The sequence below is a fragment of the Furipterus horrens genome, unplaced genomic scaffold (assembly GCF_987537825.1).
Source record: "Furipterus horrens unplaced genomic scaffold, mFurHor1.1.pri manual_scaffold_1, whole genome shotgun sequence".
Taxonomy (NCBI): Eukaryota; Metazoa; Chordata; class Mammalia; order Chiroptera; family Furipteridae; genus Furipterus; species Furipterus horrens.
In genome coordinates this window covers 45,387,100-45,399,717 of record NW_028327171.1, presented here as the reverse complement: position 1 = coordinate 45,399,717, position 12,618 = coordinate 45,387,100, and the positions used below count along the sequence as shown (strand labels likewise).

General features: G+C 41.2%; 1 non-coding gene across 1 annotated transcript; it reads right to left on the bottom strand.

Annotated features, from left to right (window-relative positions):
• Positions 1-12,042: 12,042 nt before the first annotated feature.
• On the bottom strand, positions 12,043-12,173 carry LOC150021000 (small nucleolar RNA SNORA44). The gene has a single exon (XR_016513693.1). It is a non-coding gene; the product is annotated as a small nucleolar RNA SNORA44 (small nucleolar RNA).
• Between the last annotated feature and the right edge of the window lie 445 nt (positions 12,174-12,618).

Genomic DNA, 12,618 nt, shown 5'->3' with positions numbered 1-12,618 from the left:
CTCATTATGGACGTTTACACCACTGTTGGCCGGGTGATTGACAGGGGCTTTACAATGAAAAATAAAGACATTTATTGAAGAAGATGCAAGATATAAGAAACATTGTACATAGGACAATGACACCTCAGTCCCCTTCAAAGTAGGCACCATGGGGCCTCACATAATTTTCCCAGCATCTCTTCCACTGTTCAAAACACTTCAAAATCCTTTGTTGGAATTGCCATCAGCTGCCTGTCATATTTTCCTGAATCTCTTTGGCAGTCTAAAATGTCTTTCCTTTCAAAAGTGATTTCAGTTTTGGGAAATGCCAGATGTTGCAGGGCGCCACATCTGGGCTGGGGGTTGGGGGCCTGAGTCACCTGGGTGATCTGATGTTTTGCCAAAAAAACTCTGTACAGCAGGTGCATTGTCGTGATGAAGCTGCCAATTACCAGCTGCCCATAGCTGCAGCCATTGTTATTGTATTGTATCTCTCAACCGACAAAGGACATTGATGTAGTGCTCCTTATTAATTGTTTGGCCTGGAGGGGCATACTCATGATGGATGACACCTTCCCAATCAAAAAACACAGTTAGCACGGTCTTGATCTTGCTGAAACTTTGTCGTGCCTTCTTCGGGCATGCAGAACCAGGCAACTTCCATTGGGATGACTGGGCCTTCACTTCCAAATTATAGCCATAGACCCATAGTCATCTCTGGCTATGATTTCCTTGAGGAATTCTGGTTCACTGGTAGTGGTTTGAATCAAGTTGTTAGCACTGCAACGTGATGTCCCTTCTGCTCTGGTAGCAGGAGCAGTGGAACAAATTTTGCCACAACACATTCTATGCCAAAATCCTGTATCAAAATCTCAGACTCAGTATGTAGTTTTTGGAATCTCCAGATCAGTTTCTAGTTCTCACACAGTCAGTTGTCAATCTATGTTGATTGCAGCTCATACACATTCAACATTCTCAGGTGCTCTGCTTGTTGCAGGCCTTCCAGAATGTGGATCACTTTCAACAGAGTCTCAACCACTTTTGAAGCATTTGTGCCACACTTTTATTTGTGCTGCACTCATTACAACACCACTGAAAGCCTTCTGAATTGTTTGAATAGTTTCCATGGAGAAATGATCAAACTTGATGCAAAAGTTAATGCAGATTTGTTGCTCTCCTTGCTCAGTCATTTTGTTTGTTTTATTTATTTATTTTTTAGAGAGAGGGGGAAGGAGAAAGAGAGGGAGAGAAACATCACTGTGTGGTTGCCTCTCATTCACGCCTCAAACTGAGGACCTGATGTGCAACCTAGTCATGTGCCCTGACTGGGAATTGAACCAGTGACACTTGGCTCGCAGGCCAACGCTCAATCCACTGAGCCACAGCAGCCAGGTGCTCAGTCATTTTGAACGTGATGGCCACAGGGTACACAAGCTCACTCCACGGCATCTACTGCCCCCACTGACTAGTACAGTGAAGTTGTCATTGTTCACGCATGCATATTCCAGTTCTCTCTCATCGGCTACCAGGTTACATTAATGTCACATAAACCATTATCATTACATTAAAATTGGCTGGACTTTTTCTGGAGAGACTATATCATATATGTGGTAGGATTTTAGAATTGCTGTGGACAGTGACTATTGTACTTTTTCCAGTCTTCCCTTTTCTGAATAGAAGTTTTCATTAATCATCCTGTTCCTTCTCCATAGTGCATATTGGTGTTTGAGTGATTGGAAGTAGGGGAGGTAAGTTTTCTTTTTGTTTATAGATCACCATAGTCACATCTGGATCTGTGGGAGAGGATCTTGAACTTTGAGCTGGAGGAGGGCAAGTGTGGTCTCTGGGTGAGATAAATGGGTGTTTGGGTGTCTCCCCAGCAGAAGATTTTCACAGCCTCCCTTGCAGCTGTGTGTAGTAATGTGACCTGGTTCTGAACAGCAGTATGTGAGCATGCCTGATGAGCATGACTTCCAGGTCATGCTTGTTAGGGGAATGGGAAGGGGTGTGCCTTTGATTTATTATTTTTCCTCTTCCCACTAGCTGGAATGTATCCATGATGATTAGAGCTAGAATAGAATCTTAAACCATGAGACAGGAGTCAAATGTTAAGAGCAGCAGAACAACAAAATAAGAGAGCTTCATTCCTGACCCCCTCAAGCTGCCATACAGACCTGCACTGCCCACCTGGACTTACATCTGAAATAGAAATCACCTTCATATTTTAGAACCTTTTTCTTACAGTTTCCCTATCTACTATTTTAACTCTTATATTCCTCCTTGTGCTAATTCTCTGAGATGGGTATATGGGAGATGGGGCTGCTATGGTCTAATGGTGAAGTGAAGAAGGGGCCTAAGTTCCTGAGCCCAGGTCCTTGTACTGCTCTATAGCTCCTCTGATGTCTGTAGCCATGTTTCTTATTGGCCTGGTCACCAGACATGCATCTAGCTGACTTTTGTTGCTCATATCGATGGTTAAGAAATTTGAGGTCTTCCTTAGCTTCTTTGGAGTCCATGGGTCTTTCAATGGATTCTTCTCCACTTGAGTCCTGCTGGTGCTCTGAAGCCCCATGAGGCCTGGCTGCAACTCCCATTCAGCTCCATTCCAAGTCTCCAGGGTAACCAGGAAAATCTGGACACTGTTTGTGCCAAGGAATGCCAGGAAAGACTCTGGGTAGCTAAATGTTGACCTTCTCTCTGCCTAAATAGGCAGAAAGTGTGCTCCAGGGCAGGTATCTTATAAGGCTTCTCATCCCAGAACCCTAAATAAAAATGGGGCCTGAAGCCTCTCTTCTGCTTTTGATGTTTCCTTCAATCTACCTGTCTAGGAATTTGCGACAGTCAGGACACACATCTTTCACCATCCGTTCTCCTAGCCTTGTCTTTCTCTTCCTCCCACAGTTCTCCCAGCGGAAGGGATGGCTATTTTTCCCACTTCCTCTTGATAGGAGTTCTCCCTGCATAGACATTTATGATCAAGGCCCCCAGGGATGGTCTTTGATCTATGAAAGGACAAGCTTCAGAATAAAATAATCTCTTTTCTCTACAAAGGTTGGCATTGGAGACCCTTGTCTTTCTAAGCAGGTGAAGAAAATCAGGACTGAGACAGTCTTTCTGGGGCCTCTCTGTCCCAGGCAGTCTCTGGCCCCTCTTCTCTGGGCACTGAGGTTCATGGCTCAGCCGTGGAGGAGAGAAGTTCAATGGAGCATGATTTATGGGGAAAATAAAAATACGTGGGTTTAATACTGTTTCTGCATATTTTTTTCTTAATTTGTCACTTGTATTTCACTTTGTTTATAATATCTTTCAAGGACAAGTGTTTTTTAATATTTATGTTGCCAAATCTGTCAGCTTTACCTTAATAGCTTCTGGGTTTGGTGCCCTGCATTGGAAATCTTCCTCTACTCTAAGGCTGAAAAGAACTTTTAATGGCTGAAAAATATGCCATTTTGCAAACATGCAAATATGCCCTAATTTATTTACAGATGAATTCTTAGTGTTTTTCACTGTTTAATTTATCATGAATAATCCAATGAACACTTTGTAAATACATTTTTTCTTCTGCAATTTAAGTAGTTTCTATAAAATACATTCTTAAGAGGGTCATGGATCTTTCTCACTATTTTAAAAGCCTTAACAATAATTAAGCATTTACTTCTTATAAAGCTGCACAAGTCAACTAAAATACCTAATTTCTTTCTTTTTCTTTTCTTTTCTTTTTTTTGTATAGAACGGCAGCTGCTCCGTGTGGTTATTTTTATATTTCCTGTTGGTTAGAAGTTGTGGTAGTTACAAATGAATGATTGACTTTTAAAAAGAGAGATCCAATTATTAGTTAACAAATGCAATTTGTTTGATAGACTAAATCTTTTCAATGATAGGGGAAAACATAATAAAAGTGTTTATTATTTTACAGAGAAGTCCAGAGAAGAAAAAAAGATGATTTCAAGGATATCCAGATAATTCCTAGTAATCAGTTCCTACATTTTCATCTTATCCTTCTTTTAAATGAATAAACTCATCATCACCATCCCCCACCATCATCACATTGCCCTTCCATGTGCCCAGCTTCGCTGTAAATGAGCCCACACTGCTCTCCTCACCATAGCCTGAGCGGTGCTGTGGAGGTCTCCTCACCGCATGCTCACACACAAAAAGACCAAGTTCCAGAGATGTGGAAGCACATGAACTGGCAGAGATTTCTGAACCTGAGTGTCAGAATATAGAGGTAGCGAGGATACAAACCTAGTCAAAACAACAGGATATGTTAATTAACCTGGTCAAACCTACAAGATGCAAATGATCTACTGAATATGCTAATACACCAAACTCACCCTCACTGAAATGTGTGGTAGGCAAGTTTAAAAAGCACACCTACAGAACTCTGGTTGGGACTGCCACCGGCCAGCATAGAGGACCAGGAGTCCCTGTCCCTTGTTCCCCATTTCCTTGCCCCTACTGGCCCTCAAGTCAGTCCAGGAGTAGCCCTTCCCCTCCAACCCTCAATAAACCCGTTGCTTGCTCACACATTGGTCTCCAGGCAATTTCTTAGAGCAACACTGCTCTGACACTGAGTCCAGTATCTTATGACATACATCTAAGTGAGAAATTAGATTCTAGAGTTTGCCCTGGCTGGTTTAGCTCAGTGGATGGAGCGTCGGCCTGCGAGCTAAGTGTCGCTGGTTCGATCTTCCAGTCAGGGTACATCAGAGAAGGAAAACTCTGACACCAAAAAACCTCCGCTGCCTTGCGGCATACCTCTTCAGGGGAAAGGCTAAGGGAGTAAACCCCGACAGAAAATCCGGAGCCGGAGTCCCTAAGGCGGTTTGATGTTGTAGTCAACACCGGCAACTCCTGCGGCGCACCTGAACCCAAGCTGTATCGACTCCATCTTTCCCTTGGACCCTTCAGCTGCGAAGAGAGGGGGGTTCTGCTGCATGGGCAACAGCAGACCCTCCGTATTACCCTGCCCAGGCTCTGTAGCTTCAGCTTCACGGGAGAGGACACTCCAGCGTCATCGCAAGATGTCGATTCAACACGGGAGGAGACAGATACCGTGTCACTCCCGAGTCGGACTGCACAGCCATTCTCGGAGGTGCAGATAGACTCTTAAGAAGCTACACCATTGTCTCTCGAGACGAACGGCTGCCGACGACGAGATTCTAGAGTCAGACATTCTGAGTTAAAAAGTCCAGTACTCTGCCTCTTAGTAGCTGTTGGCCTTGGACAAGTTTATTTACCTTTCTGAGATTCAGCTTCTTCCAATATAAAAAAGAGATGAGAGCACTTACCTCAGAGGATCAAATGAGATGATTAATAAAGAAGTATAAATTACCAGATGACATATAAATAAAAAGAGTTATTCATTCATAGCACTAAGATCTCCAAGCTCGGCGGACCCACATAATACAAGCAATGTAAGTAATAGACACTAAGAACATTTATATTCATACTGCAATTTAAACCTACTCCTGGAGTTCACATAACCAAATTTGCCTCAGTGGGACCTTGTTCTGTCTGCTCATTCAGATGAGCACACATTTATTGAGGGTTTGCACTAAGCTTTAGCAGAGTAAAGGTGAGCCCAGGCACCAAGCCACAGGGTCTGAGGGCCCCCTTTCCATGCAGTCTGTTCTGTAAATAGATGCTTGTTCTGTAAATAGTTGCTCTGGAGAGTGTGGAAAAAGGAGAAGGAACCAATTCCGTTGAGGGAAATCTGTGAAATTCTGCCTGAGTTCTTTTTTCAAAATAAATAATTTCTGAGGTTTTGAGAGAATCTTTTTTTTATATGATAGCAGTACATATTTATTGAAGAAAACTCAGAAAATGGAGACAAGCAGAAAGTAGGACGTTAATATCAATTGTCATCCCCTCTCCTATTGAAAAATACAACTGGTGTAATTTTTGCATCTTATTTCTATGTATGTGTATGCATTTGTGTGTTTGTGTAAGATACGTTTTTTTTTTTTTAAAAACCAGAATGGGGTTCATCCCACATAGACTATCCTTTCACTTTATCAAATAGCCTAGACATTTCTCCATATCAATACACAATTCCTTATACTCTTGCTGTCACAGTGAAGTCCCAAAGCAGCAGCACAGGCGTCACCTGGGAGCTTGTGAGAAATGCAGAGTCTCAGGTCCCGCCTCAGACCTGCTGAACCAGAACCTGCATTTGCATAAGCTCTCCCAGAGGATGTATGTGTCCCATACAGTTTGAGGAACATCACCTTACAGCACCATTTCTAATGGCCACAGTCTCCCGTAGCATATCTAAACCAGAACTTCTCTCTCATTGGAGGGGCTTTTACCCTGTGACAAGAAGCCGGGCCCTGGAGGATCTCGGGCTTCCCACAGGGTCACTGCTTCTGATCCTCCCTCCAGCAGGGTGCTCTTCCCTCCACGTGGGATCCGCTTCCCAGATGACCTCTTGTCCCCTTTCAGAGTCCACTCCCCGGAGACTCCTGACAGCCGGAAATGCACTGTCCTGTTCTTCGCGGGCTAAACACTGCTCACCTGGACCAAGGCCTGGAACTGCAGACGTCCCCCTGGTCCCGTCCAGGCTCCAAGCAGAGCCCTGACAAAAGCCACTGTTCGGCTCCCTCCAGGGGGCAGCCGAGGGCCTCCCGAATCCTTCCGTCCTGCCACGCCCACATTCCCTCCGCGGCTGTGACCCCCAGCTCAATCTGCATGTCCCCCTAATTGCTCCCTGGGTCTCCTCTCTGCACCACCACCCTTCTCCCAATCCCGTGCCTCAGCCTCTCCCTCCGGGCCCCTCATTCCGCCCCTAACTCTCTGGATGTGAAACCTCCTCTCAGTCCCCCTGACCCCTCTCCTCGTTCCTCCACTGCCCGCCCCAGGAAACAGCCTCCCACTTCTCACCCGCCCTTCACGCCTCCCTTTCCAACTTCCTCAATTCCCACCTCCCGCCCAAATTCCAGGCCTGTCCCTGGGAAAGGAACGTGCTCGTCTGGTCCCACCCCACCTGTGTGTGGCCCGAGATGGGGTGGGGGTGGGGCCACACTCGGAGGTGGCTGCCTGCCCGCCTGCCCCGTTCACCCGGCCTAGGCAGCGTGAATGGCGCCCTGTGTACCCACACTCTGTGGACGGTTGTCAATGGGCAATGTGTCACCGGATGAAAAGAGGCCCAAGGGCGGCTGTGAGGCAGCCCTGAAAATCGTCCCATCCCACCGGCTTCGGGTGAACCTGACACAACTCCTCGGGCAGGAAAGAATGAGAGCGAAAAGTAAGCTCCGATCCCGACGACCTTGCTGTGCTTCCGTAGGGGCTGGGCTCCCCCCTCAGAGCCACCGTCCCCACCGCCGAGTGTAGGAAGGGCTGGGTGGGTGCTCAGTCCCGGGCAACCAGAGGCGACCCTTCGAGCTGCACCTGCGCCAGCGCAGAGGCCACTCCGCCGAGCTCCGCAGGGACAGGACCACGGGTCTTAGGGTGTCCTCAAGAGTAAAGCTTTCCTCCTTTTATAAACGTTTGATACTCAGTTGGGGAACTATATTCTCAAAATAATACAAATAAACTTCTATTTTCACATATCGAAATAGTAAGTTTATTAAAAACAAGAATATCTAGTTATGACAAAGCTGCACAAGAATTGGTATCACCCAAGCTCTGCAGGGGGTGGGAGAGTGAATTGGTCCCACTCTTGGTAAATAATACTAATACAGAGTACTAGGAGTCTTTGAAGGCTTATGCGATTAGGACAATGACCAGGCAAGAAAGCACTCACTTTGTCAGGTACAAGATAGACGTCAAGGATATATCCTAATCAAATAAGAAATAAATCTGAATATGCTTCCACAGAGGGAAAAATGAGAAAGGAAAGGAGACAGTTATTAAGTCACGATCTCTGCATTATATATACTTAAACTTAAGTGGATGACAGTAGTGTGGCTGGCAATTTGTAATATAAGTTCTAAGAACTTTAAATCATACAGGAAAATCTTAATATTAACATTAAACTAAGAAACACCAAACTGTCTTAGAAAAAAAGAAGGAGTTTACAAAAGGTAGGAAGAGTAAGAAGGGAAAACTGTGTTAAATATTCTATCTTGTGGTGAGGAGGGCACACAGGAAGTAGCACCTACCCATATGGTATGAAGGGAGGGTTGTTAGCGTGCTTTGATCTAATTGTAAAGAAATATACTCTTGGTTACAAAAGCCCAGTAGTACTTCCAAACTAACAAAGAGGAAGAAATGAATAACAATGAGAATAAGCCAGAGAAAGGGAAAAGGTGAAAATTAAAACAAAAAAATAAAAATAAAATAAGATGGAGAGAATAAAAGTAAATATATTAACTGTTACACTAAATGCAAATGACATGATCTTCCTTATTAAAGACAAAGACTGTCAGATTGGATTGTAAAACCAAGTCCAAATATATAATGTTTATAAGAAGCACACCTAAAACAAAGTACTATAGAAAGGTTGATAATTAAAGAAATACAAATGCAAAGAAAGAGAAATCAGAAATGACAACATAGATGATGTGAAATTTAAGGTAAAAAGTATTAAATAAGACAGAGGTAATACATAATGATTAAAGGCACATTTTAAGAAGATATAAGTCATAAACCTGTAAACACTAAGCATCATGGCAGCTAAATATATAAGGCAGAAGCTATGAGAAATACAAGGAGGATCTAATTTTAAAACATTTCATGCACAAATATAGTTGAAGAGTCGAATATATATCTTTTAAAATATGACAGACTTAGAAGACAGAAATTTAGCCAGAAGACTTAGAGGATCTGAGTATGATAACCAACCAGCTCAATTTAATGGATCTGCATAGAACTTTGCAACCTACATATACAGAACATTTTTTTTTTTTATGGGATAGCCAAGAAATTTAATTAGTACAAAATGTCTCTTTGTTGAACAAGGAAGCCCAATTAGGGCTGAGATGATCTCAGGATATATTTCTTTTCTTTCTTCTTCTCATTGTTGAAGACCCCTGCTCTTGTTTATTTTAAAAAATCTTTATATTGGGATATAGCATATACATGGTGCACAAATCATAAGCTCCATAAATTCTTTTAGTTTTTAAAATAACATTATTTCTCTGATTATGAAAACAACATATGTGTATTGTAAAAATTTTTGAAAATATGGAAAGAATATAATGATCATTAATAATTCCAATCATAATGGCACCATACAGAGATCCCTTTTAACATTCTGGTGAGGAATTTTACAGCTTTTTGCTATAACCTCTATTCAAGTGTGTACTTTATAAAATTATGATTGCACAGTTCATACTTCCTTTATTATTTTTATTGTGATATTTCCTTGTATTACCACATATTCTACAACTTGACATTTAACAGTGTATAGAATTTTATTATGTAATCTCTATTTAAACAATTCTCTATTATTGAACATTTAGGTTGTTTCCCATTTTTTGCCAATATAAATAATGCTGCATAAACATTATTTTATATACATTCATTTTTTAATTGTTGCTCCATTCCCCCCCCACACACATTCTCTCCCCTGTCCTGCCCACCTCCCCCCTCTCCTGCAGTCATTCCCCACCCTGTTGTCCACATCCATGGGTCATTTACACTAGTTCCTTGAATAGACTCTTCCCCTTCTTTCCTCCCTTTTCCTCCTCCCTCCTCCCCTCTGGTCACTGTCAATCTGTCCCTTGTTTACATTCCTCTGGTTCTATTTTGCTCATTGGTTTGTTTTGTTCATTAGGCTCCTGTATTGTGTGAGATCATATGGTATTTTTCTTTCGCCACCTGGCTTATTTCACTAAGCATTATACTCTCCAGTTCCTTCCATATTGTCACAAAAGGTAAGAGTTCCTTCTTTCTTTCTGCTGCATAGTATTCTGTTGTGTAAATGTACCACAGTTTTTTGATCGACTCATCCACTGATAGGCACTTAGGCTGTTTCCAGGAGTTGGCTATTATAAATAGTGCTGTTATAAACATAGGAGTGCATAGGTTATTCTAAATTGGTGTTTCAGGATTCTTCGGGTATAATCCCAGCAGTGGAATCACTGGATCAAAAGGCAGTTCCATTTTTAGTTTTTTGAGGAAACTCCAAACTGTTTTTCATAGTGGCACACTGGTCTGCATTCCCACCAACAGTGCACTAGGGTTCCCTTTTCTCCATATCTTCACTAACACTTGCTGTTTGTTGATTTGTTAATGATAGCCATTCTGACTGGTGTGAGGTAGTATCTCATCGTGGTTTTAATTTACATCTTTCTTATGGCTACTGGTGTTGAGCATTCTTTTACGTCTATGGGCCCTCTCTATATCCTCCTTGGAGAAGTGTCTGTTCAGGTCCTTTGCCCATTTTTTAATTGGATTGTCTTTCTTCTTGGTTTTGAGTCATAAAAGTTCTTTATATATTTTGGAGATCAAACACTTGTCTGAGGTATCAATGACAAATATGTTTTCCTATACGGTTGATTCCCTCTTCATCTTGCTTATGTTTTCTTTTGCTGAGCAGAAACTTCTTAGTTTGATGTAGTCCCATTTGTTTATTCTTTTCTTTATTTCCCTTGTCCTAGGAGATATATCAGCAAAAATACTGCTGCGTGGGATATCCAAGATTTTATTGCCTACGTTTTTCTCTATGACTTTCGTGGTGTCACCATTTACATTTAAGTCTTTTATCTGTCTTGAGTTTATCCGATGTATGGTGTAAGTTGGTGGTCTAGTTTCTTTTCTTTTCTTTCTTTCTTTCTTTTTTTTTTTTTTTTTTGCATGTCCCTGTCCAGTTCTCCCAGCACCATTTGTTGAAGAGGCTATTTTTAGTTCATTTTATGCTCTTGGCCCCTTTGTCAAATATTAATTGACCATAGAGATCTGGGTTAATTTCTGGGATCTCTATTCTGTTCCATTGATCTATATGTCTGTTCTTTTTTTTTTTTTTTTTTTTTTTGTTCCGTATCTTAGGGGGAATGGTTGTGATATTTTACCATTGAGTATGGTGCTAGCAGTGGATTTGTCATATATGGCCTTTATTATGTTTAGGTATGTTTTCTCTATTCCCACTTTGCTGAGAGTGTTATCATTTGCTGGATTTATCAATTGATCATATCTGTTGATCATATGATCATGTGGTTTTTATCCTTCATTTTGTTTATGTGGTGTGTCACATTTATGGATTTGTGAATGTTGTACCAACCTTGCATTTCTGGAATAAATTCCACTTGATCATATATTCTTTCTTTGTAGTGCCTTTGTTTTTTTTTTTTTTTTTTGCCTTAGGATAACACTGGCCTCATAAAATGAGTTTGGGAGCCTCCCTCCCTCTTGAAGTTTATGATGTAGTCTGAGAAGGAGAGGCATTAATTCTCAGAATGTTTGGTAAAATTCACCCATGAAGGAATTCTGTCCAGGGCTTTTGTTTGTATGGTAAGAAAATATTATGAACAACTCTATGCCAACAAACAGGACAACCTGAATGAAATAGATAAATTACTAGAAACATACAATCTTCCAAACTTAATCAGGATGACTCAGAGAATCCGAATAGACAGATTACACTTTAGTGAAATTGAAACAACAAGAAAAAAAAACAAAACTCTATATGTCTGTTCTTATGCCAATACCAGATTGTTTTGATTACCATGGCCTCATAATATAGTTTTATATTAGATGTTGTGATTCCTCCTACTTTGTTCTTCTTTCTCAAGATTGCTGAGGCTATTTGGGGTCATTTTTCATATAAATTTTTGAAATATCTGTTCTAGATCTGTGAATATGTCATTGGTATTTTGATAGGGATTGTGTTGAATCTATAAATTGCTTTGGGTAGTATGGATATTTTAATGATGTTAATTCTTCCCATCCATGAACATGGTATATGCCTCCATTCCTTTGTATCTTCCTTTCTTTCTTCAGTGTTCTGTAATTTTCTGAGTACAGGTCTTTTACCTCCTTGGTTAAGTTTATTCCTAAGTACTTTATTTCTCTTGTTGCTATAGTAAATGGGATTTTTTTCCTAATTTCTATCTCTGATACTTTATTGTTGGTGTACAGAAATGCTTTTGATTTCTTTTTTTTTTTTTTTTTTTTTTTTGATATTATAGGAAAGGCGAGTGGCAGCTGCAGGTATTATGCTGACCTGTGCTGTCAAAGTCTCTCCAGGTTGCTCTTGCATGCAGTTGGAGATCCCGTGGCTACAACCAGCCACAGCCCTTGGAAACATGCTGTGCTTTTGATTTCTGAATGTTGACTTTGTACCCTGTTATTTTGCTGAATTGACTTATTAGGTTGAGTAGTGTTTGGTGGCATCTATAGGGTTTTCTAAGTATGCTATCATTCTTTTAGCCTCTATGTAATTTAATTCTACTTTGATCTTGATTACTTCCTTCCTTGCACTCACTCTGGGCTTTGTTTGTTGTTGTTCCTCTAGTTCTTGTAGATGTAGGGTTATGATGTTTATTTGAGATTCTTCTATCTTTTTTAGGTAGGCCCTTCTCAGGACTGCCTTCACAGTATCCCATAGGTTTTGGGCTGTTGTGTGTTCATTTTCATTTGTTTCCAGAAACTTGATTCTTCCTTGATGTCATTATTAATCCATTAAGCATGTTATTCAGTCTCCATGAATTTGAATTTTTAGAGTTTTTTCCTTGAGGTTGGTTTCTAGCTTCAAGC